This window comes from Chiroxiphia lanceolata, chromosome W (assembly GCF_009829145.1).
Source record: "Chiroxiphia lanceolata isolate bChiLan1 chromosome W, bChiLan1.pri, whole genome shotgun sequence".
Classification (NCBI taxonomy): domain Eukaryota; kingdom Metazoa; phylum Chordata; class Aves; order Passeriformes; family Pipridae; genus Chiroxiphia; species Chiroxiphia lanceolata.
Window position 1 is genome coordinate 13826131 of NC_045670.1, and position 17458 is coordinate 13843588.

At 42.8% G+C, this 17458-nt stretch overlaps 1 long non-coding RNA gene across 1 annotated transcript; it reads right to left on the reverse strand.

Annotated features, from left to right (window-relative positions):
- Positions 1–213: 213 nt before the first annotated feature.
- On the reverse strand, positions 214–12735 carry LOC116780054. The gene is made up of 3 exons (XR_004354297.1): positions 12567–12735; positions 6475–6477; positions 214–225 (listed from the first exon to the last, which is right to left on the reverse strand). It is a non-coding gene; the product is annotated as an uncharacterized LOC116780054 (long non-coding RNA).
- Between the last annotated feature and the right edge of the window lie 4723 nt (positions 12736–17458).

Sequence of the window (17458 nt, forward strand, 5' to 3'; positions counted from 1 at the left end):
AGTTTTTTCCTCAGCTCCTTTTAGGCATCAATACCACCTCACATCATTTTCCAGGCATGGGGGAAGGGTTCCCTTTTGGGTTGGGGTAGTGTGGCGGTGGTTGGGTTGGGCTCTGCGGTGAGCATTTGATGTGAATCACTCACCTCTCTCTTGTATACTTCTGTTACTAATATTGTTGTTGTTACTGTTCATTTCTTATCTCATTGCTGTTTCCAGTAAATTGTTCTTATCTCAACCAGTGATCTTTACCTTTTGTGCCTCCAATTCTCCTCTCCAGCCCCTCGCAGGGGAGGGTGAGAGGGAGAGGGGGGCAAGTGAGTGGCATGTGTTTTGGAGTGGTTTCAGTGGGAACACTAAACTGGAGAATATCATTCCTAAACCATGACTGCAGGTTTCTTTTTTCACAACATTTTACTCTTTTTTACTGATATAAGTTCTTCTCTAATAAATCAATTTGTGTTGATTTTTAATTTTAGAATTATTCCATTATGAGTATTTACCTGTATTTAATGTTGCTTCAGGTCAGCACAGAAAGACTGGGAGTAGCTAGCACTGTTCTATGACAGGAACAGAGAGTTCTCTCGCATGGTACACCTACTGAATAGAACACATAAGAACAGAATGATGATAGATCCCAAAGTAACTATTTGGTGCATGTTCACTTCTCTTGACTCTAGTACTGCTAGCAAACCAAGCTTAGAAGACTACATAGTGTGACATCCCAGTGAATCTGGTTACCCACAAGTCCTAGCTCTTGACATGCTCCTTCAGATGGAGCAAATTTTTAACTTTAATGAGAATGTCTCACAATGAATATGATTCATATTAAACCACTGTCTGTTAATAGAGTGTGTGTAGCTTTGAAGGTAATTTTGGATATTTGTTTCATAATATCAAATATCTGTAAAGAAGATGGAACCAGGCTCTTTTCAGTGTTGCCCAGTGACAGGACCAGAGGCAAAGGGCACAAATTGAAACACAGGAGGTTCCATCTGAACAGAAGGAAAACCTTTTGTACTGTTGAGGGTGACTGAGTACTGGCACAGTTGCCCAGATACATTGTGGAACCTCCCTCCTTGGAGATATTTAAAAGCTGTCCGGACATGGTCCTGGGCAACCAGCTCTAGGTGGCCCTGTTTGAGATGGGGGGTTTGTAAGGTGATAGATAAAGAAGAAAAGGGCTCCTGATGGTTTCCTGGAAAAACCCAGCACCTAGGGAGACATTCCCAGAAACTGATAAAAGGATTAAAATGAAGAAAGGAGTGATATGGAGATAACACAGCCTTTTTTTTCCCCCGAACATCCTGGCTGCCAGGAACTTGGGAAGTGGATCCTTGGGTCTATTTCATCTGTCTATCACCCCAAAAATTAGTTTATTTGCTATAGCCACTCAAACTGCCTAAGAAAAAGGAATAAAAAGATATTGGACATAAGCAAAAATGGGGGAGGGAAGTTCCATCAGTGCTGCAGAGGTAACCGACGGGCTACCTTTTCTCCCTCCACCTTCTCAGGACGCCTTGGGGTGAGTGATCACTTTATACATGTATACTAATTTTACTTTTGCTCCATAGTACTTTAAAATTTTTACTTATTCTTTGTTAGTTCTTTTGCTTAAGTTTTTACTTTACTTATTCTTTTTAAGTTGTCTTATTTGTAAATTGCTTTTGCTTTAGTGTGTGTGCGCTATGCTTTGTATTATTATCATTACTACATAGTTTGTGTGCTTCTTTACAGTTAGACCCTATACCAGACACAGCGAACCCATAAGTTGTCACAAATTTGTATTAATAAATGTGCTATTTTGTGAACTGTTAGAGCGAGTCCGTTTTTAGGTGCTGACAGTTTCGCTGATGGCAAAACAAGTCATAGGAAAAACCTGCTGAGGGGTTTTTCTACCGCTATGAGGTGCAGTCCTTATATAAAAAGGTTTTAAATGTCCTGTCAGTCTCCGTGAATCTGTTAAGCGAAGGGTCTCATTAGGTGAGACGCTAACAGACTGTTTTGGACATTAAAAGGCTTTGACCTCCTAGAGTACGCTGGTAACCAAAAAAATAAACACAGGTTGGACAGAAAACTCATCTTTTCTGCCCCTTTTCACAAGACAGGGTTGGACAAGGTGACTGTCATAAGTCCCAACCTCAACCATTCTGTGAATCTGTGCTATTGTCATTAATATTACAACAAACAAATTAAGAGATGAACTAGGAATCTTTGAATTAGATTTGAGATCTATCAGACATCAATTTAAATGCCCTGTCACAAGGTTTACGAGTATTCAAATATTGTTGAAGAACAGCCTCATCTTGAAAAATGCAAACTTCCAAGAGTTAGCTGAACTATAGAAACCAGAGAGAACTGACAGCTGATTTGTTATTACCCATGTTACTAAGAGAAAAAAAAATGCAGGCAAACAGCAATGGTAACTTGAATATTAGCCCAATGTCCTTGTTTTATATATCAGATCTTAGCATGATTCTGAGTAACAATTTTCCTATGTGAGATGATCCTCATAGAAATGACTTTCATATTTTTGGTAGCCTGCCAGATATAACAACCTCTATGTATATACATCTAAATACTTGGAAATTTTATTTTCACCAACCTAATCTTCTGTGCATTTAAATAAGATGCAACCTCTACTAAGGATATGGTTCTTTATTCCTAATGTTTGGATATAGCTTTTATGTACTGACATGACAATTTCTTCCTTTGTACTAGGCTACCATTTTTCCCAAACAGCTTGCATCTGCATGCAAGGAATTGACTGTCTGCTTCACTAAAATGGGTCTATGAGCATTTATTTCCTGGTGAGAAAATAAGGATCAACTTTCCCCTGTTATAGGTTTGAAAAGAGATGTTGGAATTTTTTCCCAATATCAATCACACACACCCCATCCGGTTTTTTTCGGGGTGGGGGAAGTCAGGAAGGGGGAAGGAGTGGGGCCACGTGCAAAGCAGCACGGGAGTGGGGGAAGATTTCTCTTTTTAACCAGCCAGCGCCACGCCTCGGAAGCCCTTTTGTCTGGAGGACTTGCTGTCCACCGACCGACAGAGCAGTAGCCATCCTCGATTTCTCGGCCCGCCCCGCCTCCTTTCCCCCCGAGGAGAAGGTTTTTTTTTTTTCCTTTCTCCCTTTCCCCCCCTGGACACTCACATGGAGAACGACCGCCCTGAGTGAGGTATTCTGCCCCGGCCGTGAGGCTGCATTACCAGCGCGTCTTCCGCCGCAACTGCCTGAACCGAGACAGCACCATGTCCTGGGACCGGAGAGGGAAAAAAAAACTGCCCTCGGCCCCATCCCATGATTTACCACGGGCTTCCCCCCCTCCCCCCACCTGGGGAATTAGACTTTGTTCTTTGAAAGTTTTGGTTGCACCGTTGTTGTTTATTCGAGTTTGTTAATAAAAAGTTATTTTCTTTTCTGCACCTTTCACCTGAAGCCTCCTAATTTCAAAGTTGTAATGTGGAGTGGAGGAGAGTGGTCCTCTTTTCTGGCCCCCACCCCCTCCTTGGTGGACATTTGTGTCTCTCTAAACTAAGACATCCCCTTAGCCTCCTTTGTCAACTAAGATCCAGTTAGTGAGACATGCCTCTGCCCAAATTAAGGTGCAAATGAAACCATATGCCGAAGTCAATAATACAGATTTATTTAACAATAAATGTGAGGTAGAGAGATAGGAAGAAATAGAAAAGAGAGGGGGGAGAGAGAGATCAAGCAGAAGATAGTCCCACCTGTGGATCCAGACATCCCGTTGGTCCTTCTTCACCCTGGGCTTCTTGGTGGTGGCGGTCCAAGGTTCATTCAAAACTTTTCAAAGAATCGTTATTGGCTACACAGTTCTCTTATTCTATTGGTTAAATGATTCCCTCACTTCTAATGCTAATTAGTCTGCATGCTCAGTCTTTCTCTTCTTGTCAGTTGGTGGGTTTCTTGGGGAGTTGGGTCATGAGTCAGTGGTCATGATCTCCCACTGCTGGAATTACCTTTTAAACCAGTTGGAGCTGATTTCAGCACAGTTGCTGAGTTGTCTTTCCTTGCAACCCATAAATTCTGAATTCTTTGTGTCCATTATCAGTGATACATTCTTCTCCCCCAACTTTGCTAACCTATTCCTAGGTCTGAGATAACACCCGAACAATAGTACCACCTTTATCTTATCTCAAGTGGCTTGACTTACAGTCCAAGTTCCAGGTGTCTAAGGAGGACATATTCAGGGGGCTTCAGTGGTGTTGGTGGTCGGAAATGCCATCTGTCCCATAACTTGAGGTGATCTTTGTTTGACTGGTGATATGCATACTAACCCTTGCTTCTTTACACAGTTTGCCACAGTGGGAATTTTTGTCTGGATGCATTACCCCAAGAAATACTAACCAGATCTCACCTCTGCCAGGCCTGGAGTTAGCGCCATCCTGTCGCTCCCTTCTGTGCTTATCTCATGGCAAAGTCCTTCTGTGGCCATAACAGTATTTGAGACAGACAACTGTGTTCTTTAAGTCCTTACACCACCCCGTGGCTCAAATACTGTCTTCCAGGGACTTTTCCTCAGTTCATGGGTTGTCCACAGGGGTGATGTGGACGTAGCAGACAGTAGGAGAAAAGACAGAAGCAGCAGAAGAAATGACATGAGTAATCATACAGCATAAAATAGCTATCCCAATCACTAAAAATGTTAATCCAATTGCAATCATCAACCCAATTCTTATTAGACACTGTCCCCACCCCATGAGTCCCAAGGACTGGAGTATGGACATCAGCCAGAAATTGGAGTTAACTCCTTGAAGCCAGTCCTTGGGTTGGAGCCATTGGAAAAGTTTTGACATTTGATCAGCATTTCTTTCATTTGGATCAGGCTTCTTCAACTGATGCCATTGCATTGCAAATGGTAATACAACATTCAGTTCAGTAGATTTACCATTCCACATACACCTTGTTCCTTTAACAATAGCATATCTAATGCCAACTGATTTTATAAAGCCATTTTTGACACTTGTTGGACTGCAAGTTAGGGTCTCTGAACACATACCTGGTCCATTACTGACGGCATGTACCTACCACATAATATTTTCCAAGGTCCATTGGTGCTACTTGATAAATATATAAGGTGTAAAAATTATCTTAAACCCCCAAAGCTATCTTTTACCTCACTGTATAATAATCTGGGCACATATATTACTGATCCATTCCTCAGCTTTGTTCAGGAGAACTTAGTTCCCAACATGTCCTTCCTGCCAGTGAATAATGAAAGACACGATTTGGGCAAACAGATGGGGGTACTGTCACATGAAAGGGAGGAGTTTAGATTTTTGCCTGTCGGTACCCCCAGAAGAGTCAAGACCCTTGTGTCCAACCAGGTCTCCAGATAATGATGCACAGCAGAAATAGCATTACGGTTAAAACAAATGACAATGGTTCTTGTATGCATTCAAGGTCAGTGTAGGCTAGTCCATTTGTCCATGTACAATTCATCTGGCATTCCTGTGAAGCAGAAAAGAAAGGAAATATGCTCAGGTGAAAATGGAACTGGCAATGCTATTAAGATGAGGATAAGATCCATCAAGTACTGATTTGATGTATTTTCCCAGAGCAATCTCTAGCTTCCCAAGCATAGACATTCTTAGGGGTAACTAGTACCATTTGAGGCATTTTTACAGAAACAGGTTGTCCAGCATGAAACCCAGTGGGGTATACCTCAGTTTTAGTGTGGGGTTTTGGAGTAATTTTTTCAGGCAGCCATCTCCATCTGTTGTTTAGTTGATAGATGGCATTAGATAGTCTCTGGTGCCACCCAGGTTCATGAGTTTTAGCAAATTGCTTAACTAACCTGTTGGTACATTCAACAATACCATTTTGCCTGGGGGTAGTATGGTGTATGAAATACCCAGCAAATACCTTCTTCTTTAGCCCAATTTTGCACCACTGCAGCTGTAAAGGTTGTCCCATTGTCACTTTGAATTTCCTCTGGAAGAGGGAGTATACTGAATCACTTCTTCAGGCCTTTTACTGTGGTTTTCCCTGGTTGCTGATCAAGTCCAGTTTGCTACTGTGAGGCCAGAGATAACCTCCACATCTACTAGGATGTACTTTTGCCCATTTGATGGCTTGTAGTGGACCAATATAATAATCTGCCAAGTGTGCCACAGTGTGTTTCCTTATCCCAAATGTGCAAAGGCGGGTGACTTGCTCAGATGGTCCCTGTTAAGTCACAAGCGGTCATTGTGAACAGGCAGTCACTACTTGCTTACACAGTTTAACTGATATAGGCCATTCCTCGAGCAATGCCCTGTCCAATATAAGTCAGCCTGTCCAGTGTGGCCCCCGGTTAACATGTAACCATTCGAGCAGGCATTCCCATTCCTGGTCATCATTTAACAAGTTCAATCTCCACAGCCGGGTAAGGCTATCTACCTGTTGGTTAAACTGAACAGTGATTGAATATGATCATCATGTCCTATGACTCAACCATGTACAAACACTCCCTTTTCTCCGATTTCTAACAGCTGTTTCCAACTATTAGTTTCCCAGACTGGGGCTCTGTTTACTTGCCAATCATTAGCTGACCAGTGGCCTATCCACTCAGTGGCTCCTTTGAAAACAGCATATGAATCAGTGTAAATGTGGCTAGTACCATACTGTGCAGCTAGCAGAAACTGCTTTTGAGTTCCCCGTCTTCTAATGCCATAACTTTATATTGCCACTCACTACCTTGTCTGTAAGATGATGCATGGGTGAACCACACCCCTTTAAGATCACTGGTCCTCTTCAGTGGAGGTGCCTCCTGAGTTGGGGATGGTTTACTTGGCATCAGTTGAAATAACAGTTCTCTATGTCTTTTTGCAGTTTGGATATCTTAACATTGCCTTCAGTGATTGGCATGATTTCATTAATGCCTTCCGGATAAGCACACCATTTACAAACTCTGGGTTTCTGAGCAATACCTGCAGGTGGCGTTGTGCCTTTACAAACTACATCTAGGAGATGGAAGAACAATTATACTCTCTTCTCTCCTTATTTGTTCTGTTTGCTTTACTGCCTACACTAGAGAAAGCAAACCTTTCTCAAGATCTGAACACCTCATTTCGATGTCATCGAAAGAGTGGTCTCTCCCTCCCTTCTGGTCCCTTCTGCCACAGATTGCAGTGAAAGCCATGTTCACTGAACCCCCATTCTACATGGATAGGTCAGTCGGGTGTATAGGACCAAGCTGATGGAATAGTCTCCAGTTCCTTTATTAACAACTCCAGTGCATTTGTATGCTGTTCAGTCCATTCCCAGGATTTTCCCTTTCTAAGCAGACTGTAGAAGGGATGGACAATAATAGAAAAACCAGGAAATATGTTTACGCCATAGCCCAAAGTTCCCAAGATTTCCTGTAGTTCTTTACACTGGATGAATTCTGGTCATGTTCTATTTTTCCTAGAGTATCTCAGGGAACAGAAACAGCTCCTTTAATCCACCAGATTGCTAGGAGTTTAACTTCCTGAGCCAGTCCTTGGCATTTTGATTCTGGAACTTCCAGTTCAGTTAGTGTTTTCTGAATGGTTTCCATTGTGCTTTTTACACTTTCTTGATCATGTTCTCCTATTAGGATATCATCAATGTATTGGTGCACTGTAATATCAAGTGGAATAGGAATTTCTTCTAAAACTTTAATCCATAGAATTATGAGCAATGGTTGGAGAGTGTTTGTACTCCTGAGGAAACCTGTTAAAAGTATACTGAGTGCCTCTCCACGTAAAAGCAAACTGCGCTTTAATCCTGCTCACGGAGATGAATCACAAAGAACATAACATCTAGGGCAGCCATCCAAGTATGAGCAGATCCCTGTATTAGTGTTACATCTCAGCAATGCTTGGAACTGCAGCAGTTAAAGGAGCAGTGTTAGTATTAATTGCCAAAAGTCCACTGTAAAACACCATTGTCCATTTGGTTTCTTTACCAGCCACACTGGTTAGTCATAGGGGCAAGTGAATACTTTTAATGATGCTTCTTTTTTCCAGTCTGTTTCCACCATTCAACCAAAACTGAGGTACTCCCAGCTCACGACCCTGTGCCCATAGATCATTCTGCTCTTTATCAAATTTAGGTCTTTCATTAATTTGGACCATGGAGCGTTAAGTTGGCAGACTCACCATGCATGGTCTGATGGTTTTTCTGTTGGATGATCTATTAGTCCAGCCAATAGTGGAGCCCGTAATTAACTAGTTCATGTACAACTCATCCCAGGTGAGGTTTGGATCTCACTGACCCGTTCTGCGATTATGAAAATTGTATCTATCATGTTGCGGACTGTCTTGAATATCTACAACATACATCTTTAAACTTTCAGGGACACCACAAATGAGGGGGGTTAACTGTGCTGGATCAACAAGAGCTTGCATTGGAGAGTTCCTTGTAGGATCTCTATCATACATTGACTGTATGCATGTTGCCTTCTGCACTGATGCAGACAACTCAGAAAAAAACATTAGTTTTCAATTACCAGCAGGTCTCCTTTCCCTTGCAGATCTATACCTCCTGCCCAGTACACAGCCTGTGCAGTTAAAGAATAATTATGGTCTCCCGGTGTGGTAGTTAGAACACTCCTGGGCCCCAGTATCCTTCCTTGCTTCCTCCTCACTTAACAACACAGTTTCCTCCAGTAAGGGAAATTTGCCACAAATATTCACTTCAGATTCACCCTACCGCCTGGAATATTTGTTCTGCAACTTTAACAACTTGGCTGGCATCCAGGGACTGTATGTGTCTTGGTATGGACTTTCTAATCACTGTCCATAATTGTTTTAACTAATGGCTGCAACAAAACCATCCTCAAATTGGAACCTGAGAACCTCACACATTCATTATCGTCACTGTCACCCTTAATATCCCCATTTCAATGACATTGACAATGCTCAATATGTTCCAGTACCTGTTCTTCATCCTTCCAAAACTTTGAGCCCACTCCTTCCCAGTTTGGGAAGGGGGCCATTTGTATTTTGCAGTAGATTATCTATGACAAAGCCTGCTCACTGTGTCAATTTAATGGCACATGAAAGGGAGGAGTTTAGCTTTTTGCCTGTCCATGCCCCCAGTAAAGTTAAGACCCTTCTGTCTGACCAGTCTGTCAGCATCCCGTCAGGGGACCCTTCACCAACAGATTCACAAGATCAGACTGCCCTTGTTGGGAGATCTCAGCCCACAGTGTCAAGACCCCTCAGTGGGCCTTGGCAAAGTGTTATCCACTGTGGGCAACTGAAAAGACTCACAGTTTATGAAATAACACTATTAATACAAATTGTGACATTAATAAGGTTTGAGGGCTGTTGGTAATAGTGTCTGACTGCAAAAAAATATGTTTTAAAGCAATCTACTGATATATTAAGCAAGCACAAGCTCCAATCCTAAAAGCAATAGTTAACAGGTCTAGAGTATAATTCCTACCCAAGGCATCCCTGGGGGGAGAGAAGGTAGGCTCAGCCCGTCAACTGACCCCAGAAGGTTCAGTGGAGTCTTCTCCAATTTTCCCCTTATCCCCAACTTACTTTTATACTATTTCTTTATGTTTGGGTGGAGCTTGAGTGGTTTTAGTCATAAATACTTTCTATTTCTGATTGGTGTAAAGTTCTCTAGCCATACCTAATGGGGGAGGGTGGTTGTGTCTTGGCACCTATGGTGGGTTGACCTTGGCTGGATACCAGGTGCCCACCCAGTTGCTCTATCACTCCCCTTCCCAGCAGGACAGGGGAGAGAGTAAGGTGGAAAGAAAACAACTTGTGGGTTGGGATAAGGCAGTTTATTTAAAGTAAAAGGTAAAGCAAAGCTTGTACGGGCAGGGTTTATTCTCTACTTCCCATGAGCAGCAATGGTCGGGTCGCTTCTGAGAAGCAGGGTTTCAGTACACGTGACAGTTTCTCAGTAGGCATTCATAGTCTCCAATGTTTTAAGACTGTTTTATTTCTCACTCTTTGGCTCTTATCCTGTTAGTAATAAATTTAGTAATATCCCTGTGAGTATTTGCAGGAAAATGGACACCTTGTGAACAATCCATACTGCCCACTCTGAGGAGCAGTAGGCCTCACTTGACATAACTTTGGAGGTTGTTAAAAGAATAGTTTATAGTTGCAAACTGTGTGAAACTGTGTGTTTATACTTGCAAGTTGTGTGAAAACTGTATGTTTATAGTTGAAAGTTGTGGGAAATTGGAGATAAAGAGAAAATTGGAATATCCCAGGAAAGTCCCTAAAGGCAGATCAATAGGAGGGACTTTGGGCAGCACGAATGACGTCAGGACACGTGGACAGAGCATTGGGACCAATGAGCTAAAGGCATGAAGTGCATGCACAGATGGAGCTATCCAATCACTTTGTTGTAATCACGTACCAGGAAGGAGCTGACTGTATAAAAGCTAACACATTTAAATAATAAATTGAACATCGTTTGATCATATTGATCATCTGTGCAGTGTTTCCTGAACTCCTGCCGTCCATATAATCCCCACTTTGAGTCTGTTTTGCCTGTGAAGGTAATCAGTAAGTGACCTCTCCCAGTTGTTATCTCAACTCATGAATCCTTAGCTGTTTTTTTTTCTCTCCTCTTTCAGTTGCAGAGGGAGAGTGAGAGAGGAGCTGTAGTGGGTACCTGGTATCCGGCCGGGGTCAACCCACTACAGTCTTTGGTGGCCCATACGGGAAGTCATGAGGATTTTGAGATAAGGATAGTAATTGGGAGAGGTAACGGCAAACAAGTACTGGACATGTTAGAAAATGAAATGATCATGGGGAATTTTTGCTGTAATTGTGGTAAAGGTACAAGGGGTGGATTTTGCATAAATTGTCCACTAAGTTTGGTGTTATGATGATGTTATTTTGATTTTTGGTGGGAGAATTTTTGTTATATTCTGTTTGGTTGGTTGTTGTCTTTGTTTATGTAAGTGAAGGCTGTGTGATGATTGTGGAATTTAAAATTCTTAATATGTAATTCACAGAGGCAAGGGGTGGAATGTAGTGGGTTTCTGTGGTTAGGTTTTGTTAGCAGGGGGGCTACAGGGGTGGCTTCTGTTAGAAGCTGCTAGAAGCTTCCCCTGTCCTGTGGAGCCAATGCCAGCAGCCGCCAGGACAGACTTCCTACCACTGACCAAGGCCAAGCAAATTAGGAGTGACAGTAATGCCTCTGTGATACATATTTAAGAAAGAAGATTGTTGCGCAGAAGAATTCCAGTCAGGAAAAAGTAGAGTGAGAACATGGGAATAACAAGGTAGACACCAAGGTTAGTGCAGAAGGAGGGGGAGGAGTGCTCCAGGGGCCAGGGCTGTGTCCCCTGCAGCCCGTGGTGAAGACCATGCTAAAGCAGGTTGTCCCCCTGCAGCCCATGGAGGACCATCAGGGTGCAGAGACCCACCTGCAACCCATGGAGGAGCCCATGCTGGAGCAGGTGGATGCATGAAGGAGACTGTGATCCCATGGGAGGCCCAAGATGGAGTAGGGTCCTGCTGGAGACCTGCAGTCCATGGAGAGGGAAGCCCACACTGGAACAGGTTTTTCCTGGGTAGGACTTGTGGCCCCTGTGGGGGACCCACACCAGTACAACTCATTCATGAAGGACTGCACCCCATAGAGGAGTGACCCACAGGACAGCAGTTTGGGAAGAACTGCTGCCTGAGGGATGGACTCACGTCAGAGAGGTCCATCAAGGACTGTCTCCCATGGGAGGGACCCCACGGGAGCAGGGGAAGGACTCCTCTCTCTGATCAGCAGCAGAAACAATAACTACACCCCTGCACCACTGGGGGGGAGGAGGAAGAACATGGAAGGAGGGGTGGGGGGAAGGTGTTTTTAGACTTTTATTTCTCACTCTTTGGCTCTTATCCTGTTAGTAATAAATTTAAGTACTATCCCCACTTTGAGTCTGTTTTGTCTGTGAAGGTAATCAGTAAGTGACCTCTCCCCAACTGTTATCTCTATTCATGAATCCTTAGCTGTTTTCTTTTTTTCTCTCTCCTCTGTCCAGTTGCAGAGGGAGAGTGAGAGAGCAGCTTTAGTGGGTACCTGGTATCTGGCCAGGGTCAACACACTACAACAGCCAGGAAGTTTTGGCATGGTTGTTGGCTTAGTAGCAGAACACCTCGATCCATCTCCCTTGGCTGACAGGTACTGTACGGTCTCATGAACTTCAAAGTACCACAATGTTCCCCCTTTCTGCTGGGATTTCAATGGAGGGGTCCGCAATAGTCTCCACTTCGCTCCACGCTCCTTTCCATCCCTCTGAGTAGATGCCTATCATTGTATGGGGAGCATGTCGACTGCGTTCTATCCAGGGAGTAGCAGCTGCATTTTACCCTAGAATTCTTAGTCTCCTCTAAATTTTAACCCTAGCCATCATTCCACAAGTACTATCCTGCACCTTAGACAATTCCACAATACTGTGCCTGTTGGATGTGGGCCCAATATGTCTTGAAATTAGCCATTGAATTACACAGCTGGTCTTGATTTTTAAATCCCATAGAGGGGTATCTCCAACAGATACGCATATTTTCTCAATCAGCCAAGCCTTAAAGGGATCTTCAGGTTTTGTAGTACAAATAATTACCTTTGCGCACTGGAACAAGTATGAATGGGTTTGTTGAGGAGGTGTATTCACATACTTCAAAGGCTTTAAAATAGGGTTCTCTCTTGACCACATCCACTTATAGTTGGAAGAACCTATAGGTAATGCTCCTGCCCCACAGGGTAATTCTGTACACCATGAAAAATTAACCTTTAGCACGTATGGTGCTTTGTAATAATCTGGTTGTCTTAACAGGTAAGAAATGGGATCAAAAGGGAAAGATTGACAAGGAGTCCTATTAGTTAGGGATTTCTGAATTTGATATATCCTTGGTAATAGCATATCTTCCCTGATCAGCCCAGGTATGCCAGTTTCCCCAGAGTTCAGCAAGACATTGACTTCCAGGGTGTGATGCTTTACATGTATCCCAACTCCAAAATCCTTTTGTGTTATTATAATATGCAAAATACGTATCAAAAAAGTCCTACTTGGTGTGGGAACCGGGGACATTCCCAATCCCCTCAATTAATAGTCCATACAAGGCCATGCTGTATGTGTAGCACAGCATAGGCCTGGGTCTACTCAGGTTTACTGTTATGTGGATCACTAACTCCTCAATGTACAATGGTCTTCCAGTCAGGATCACTGCACTCACTAAAAATTTTTTCTTCCTAAGTTTTGACTTCTGTTTTTTATTGCCCCTGAAAGGATTCAATAAATTGGAGTCCTATAAATATTGTGAAAGATTCTTCTGTTCTGCTGGAACAGTCAGCTCTGAGCTGTGAAACACTGACATTCCTTATGCACTATATTGATAGTGAGCTAGAGTAAAAGTACACAGTCCAATCAGGGCTATTGGGCAGTTTGGGTAGAGTTCATCCCCTATAACTTAGGTATCTAAAAGAAAGACATCTGTCTCAGTTTAAAGAGACTGAAGTGTTTTGCTAAGGAGGATGATTGTGAGGTAGACCAAACTCCTCTCTCTCAGCAATTGCAAATCCAAAATTAAGAGGCTCCAATTGAGGAAGTATGGAAAAGGGAAGAAATAACAATCCTTTATTAAAGATATATGTATATCGGCAAAAACAGCAAAAGAACACAAAAACAACTAAACATAATCCTGTACCCAAAAGTCCCCTTCAAAAAGGAAACAGTTTGATACTTCTCTGTCCTCTAGCGCGATTCTAATCACGGTCGGCAGGGGGCATTGTTGGATCCCTAGAGGTGCAGAGCCTGCAGTGCTCTGTGGTGGTCAGCAGGGGGCGTTTTTGGGCTCTGGTAGTCTCCTCATGAGGCCCCGTGTGCGGGAGAAGCCAACAATGGAGATTTCACCCCCCCACCGAGGAGGGGAAGGGGAAAAAAAAAGGGAAAGGAGGGCAGTTTCTTTCCCATGAAACTCACGATGTCTGTGGTTGGTTGTAGTCGGGACTCCCCCCTTTGCCTCGCTGAGCACAAACTGCCGCCAAAACATGGGATCGGAGGAGGGAAAAAGAGAAACGACCCCCTCCCCAAAAGGTTACTCTGCAGGATGGGTCAAACCTCTCCGATGAAATCTGAGCAGGTCCAGCTGGCGACAGAGCAGACCGTAGGCAAGCCAAGGCTGGAGAACAGCCAGATGACCAGGTCGAGAGCAAAATGGCCTCAGAGCTTTTCCAGCACACACCTTGCCCTTGTTAAGGCAAAAAGTGAAGTGTCCCCCATTTGCAAGGAGAAGAGGAGAAAAACTCCTCCCCCCTCCCTGCAGTTTTAGAAGGGCCATCAACCTGGAATGCAGGTCTGCCATCTAGTTCTTTTGTATAGTCAATTACCCTTCCCCCTCCCTCTGTCAACATCCTTCTTTTACAGCAGGACAGGGGAAAGGAAAATTTCTGCTCGGATTTTAGAACAAGTAAACCTATGACAATGTCCTAGTCCAGTCATCTTAGGTTCACTTGTCATCAATACAGAAAAATGGACACCTTCAAAAGATAATTAATCTTGTCCTAAAATAAAAACTCAAGATTCAGAGGAATTATCCACTGGTTTTAGAGACAGACTGTGGTGACTATAAAGAGGGACAATAAGAATAACAATAGAATACTGTCTTAACAAAGAAGGTTGGCAAGGGAAAAGTTTAAGGGACTTTTCTGGGGTGAGAAAAACAGGGCAATGTATCATGTGACAACCCAGCAAAATTTAGATCAATCCTTAAACTTTAAGTTATGGAGTAAAATGGAAGTTAAAGTCAGTTTTTCTCCTTTTCTCTTCAACTACAGTCAAATGTAAATTGACTGAGAATCTAACCCAAGACTTCTATTCAGCAACTGTGCTGAGTCTAAGCCTGATTCATGATCCCAGATTATCCATTTTCCTACTGTTGTCCTGAAACAGGTTCTTTCACCGAGTGTGCAGAGGCCAATCCACACACAGAGTTGAGGTATTTGATTTATTTACAGTTCTGCACAGAAACGGGTGCTGGGTGGCAAATCCACAAAGCTAACACACCAATCATCAAAACTTTCACTATTTACATGTTTTAGCAAACAAAGGCATTAATGTTCATTGGCTACAAGTTACATAGTTGTAGTGGGTTGACCGTGGCTGGATACCAGGTACCCACTATGAGAAATAAAATAATCTGGTTTTATTATAAGTAAATTGATTTAAGTAGAAAGCGGGGGTGTGTTGGGATTTTTTTTTCTTTTCTTATCTCTCATTTAATTTCAGGAATTTAGGCGCCCCGCGAAGATTGTAAGGTGAAAAGGCCCCATCAGGGCTTGACACTGAGGGAATGTCGCGGTCAAGGTAGGATACAATATATAAAAATGAAAAATTTACTCCGACCACATGGTAGGTCTTTGTATGCAAAAGAACCCTCTGTACTGTACAGGGGGGGTACGTAGTCAATCAATCAGGCGGGAGGGTGACACCCCCCTCCCGAGTTTGAAAAATTACCTTTTAAGGTAAAATACCTGTTACCTGTTGAATATTCAACATCTTAGGTGGCCAAGGGTACAAAAGGGCATGCGTTTTTGAATCGGTGTGCTTTTTCCAGGCGTGTGGCTTGGGACTGCACCCAGCGCTGCAATAAAGGATTCTTTTCTGAAAGTTTCCTTGTCCTGCAAGTGTTTTTTTGCCGTTTCATAAATTGGAAGAAGAGATTTTTCTCACACCACTAAAGCTGCTTTCTCACTCCCCTCTGCAACTGGACAGAGGAGAGAGAAAAAAAAACAGGGAAGGATTCATGAGCTGAGATAATGTGGCGGTTTGACCTCCACAAAAATCCAATCTCCAAACTTCCCCCACCTCCCCCATAATTTACCTCAACACCAAAGAGAAACTTTCAGGCAGGCACACCTCTGTAGGGGAGAAGGGAAAAATATATACATTTATTCTATACAAATAAATACTGTACAAACTAAAAGCAACTATATATATACACAATATTAACATACTTCTATCATCCCTCCGAGCCCCTTCCACAATTTAGTCCAGGAGAAGTCCTTAGGTGTCAAGTCCATACAGGACCATCCACCTTACAGCTTCCACGGTATGCCTAAAAAGCTCTTGGAACTAATAAAGACACCCCCCCCTTTTGTCCTCCTACTAAATTAATTTTTTTATAATAAAACCAGGTTATTTATTTCTCATAATCCCCCCTTTTTCTCTTTATTAATGGTTTTATTATAAGTCTTTTTATATCAGCTGTCTCTGGATCTTTCAAGTGCGTTCCCATTCTGCTAATATATATTGTGCTTCGCTTATTTCTTCTGTTTGTTTGGTAAGTTCCCACTCATGTAATGTTTTCCATGCCTTCTCCATGTCTTTAGTTTGCTTGGGGGCCGGCCTCAAGACCATGATCTTTTGGATCCTCGGGCCTCTTGTTGCAGTGGTTTTTGGATCCATCGGTATGGTAGTTAGTTGCATTCCTTGAATAACACTAGAAATCAATCTTGTAAAACATGGGATTAAACAGGGGAGAAACAATAATCCAGAGATAGCACATAATAAGAAAAACCCAACTTGCTTCCACCATGCCCCTCCAAATAAATTAGTCCACCACCCTCCATCTAGCATGGATTTCCACTTCTGGACTGGTACATGGTCTATTTTTTGGATGTTAGAGGCTATTTCCATTACGACTTCATAATTATCGTCAATTTGTAAACAGCAATCTGAAGTGTTAAATTTTCCACAGACTCCTCCTTCTAAAAGATAGTCTAGGGCTAATCTGTTTTGGTATATGGCTACTCTACTTTGGCGCTGCTGTTCGGCTATTAACTCTAACCCTCTTGCAGTCTGATTTATGACTATTTCAACCACAGCTTGTAGCCATATGATTTGATTGAGCATATAAATGGGTGTACGGACGTGCCCCTTCCGGCCCCAAATTCTTTGCTACTCCATAGCATCTGTTACCTACTATACAGGTTTCTAATTCTTTTTTATCATAACAAACTTTGTCCCCATACTCATATGCCATAAAGGTGGTTACCACACCTGTCTCATAGTACGCATTTTGGTAACACTTCTGTCAGTGGTCATCGGCAACAGCTACTAGCAGGAGCGCAGTTAAGGCAAGCAGAGGTCCAGTATAGCATATACTTCCACTCCCCATGCCTATCAGGTTGCAGCTGACAGCAGGGTAGAGAGATCTTCTTGTGGCAAGTATAGAGGCTAACCTGGTCTTGCCCTCTGTTGCTCTACTTCGTGCCAGGGTAAAATACCACTCTGTAAGTTTGGCAATAGTAACACTTTAGTTAATATACATTATGTCATTTACTCTTGATATAGAATTAATTACAAAACCACAGATTATGTCTTGGTCTTGCCTGCTGGGTTTGTATTTTCACTATTAACTTTCGCAGCGATGGTCCCTCCTATGCACTAGGATCCCAGCTTCTTCCACTGGGAGTGGTGTTTTCAATAGTTGTCCTCTGTTGGTGACTGCAAGA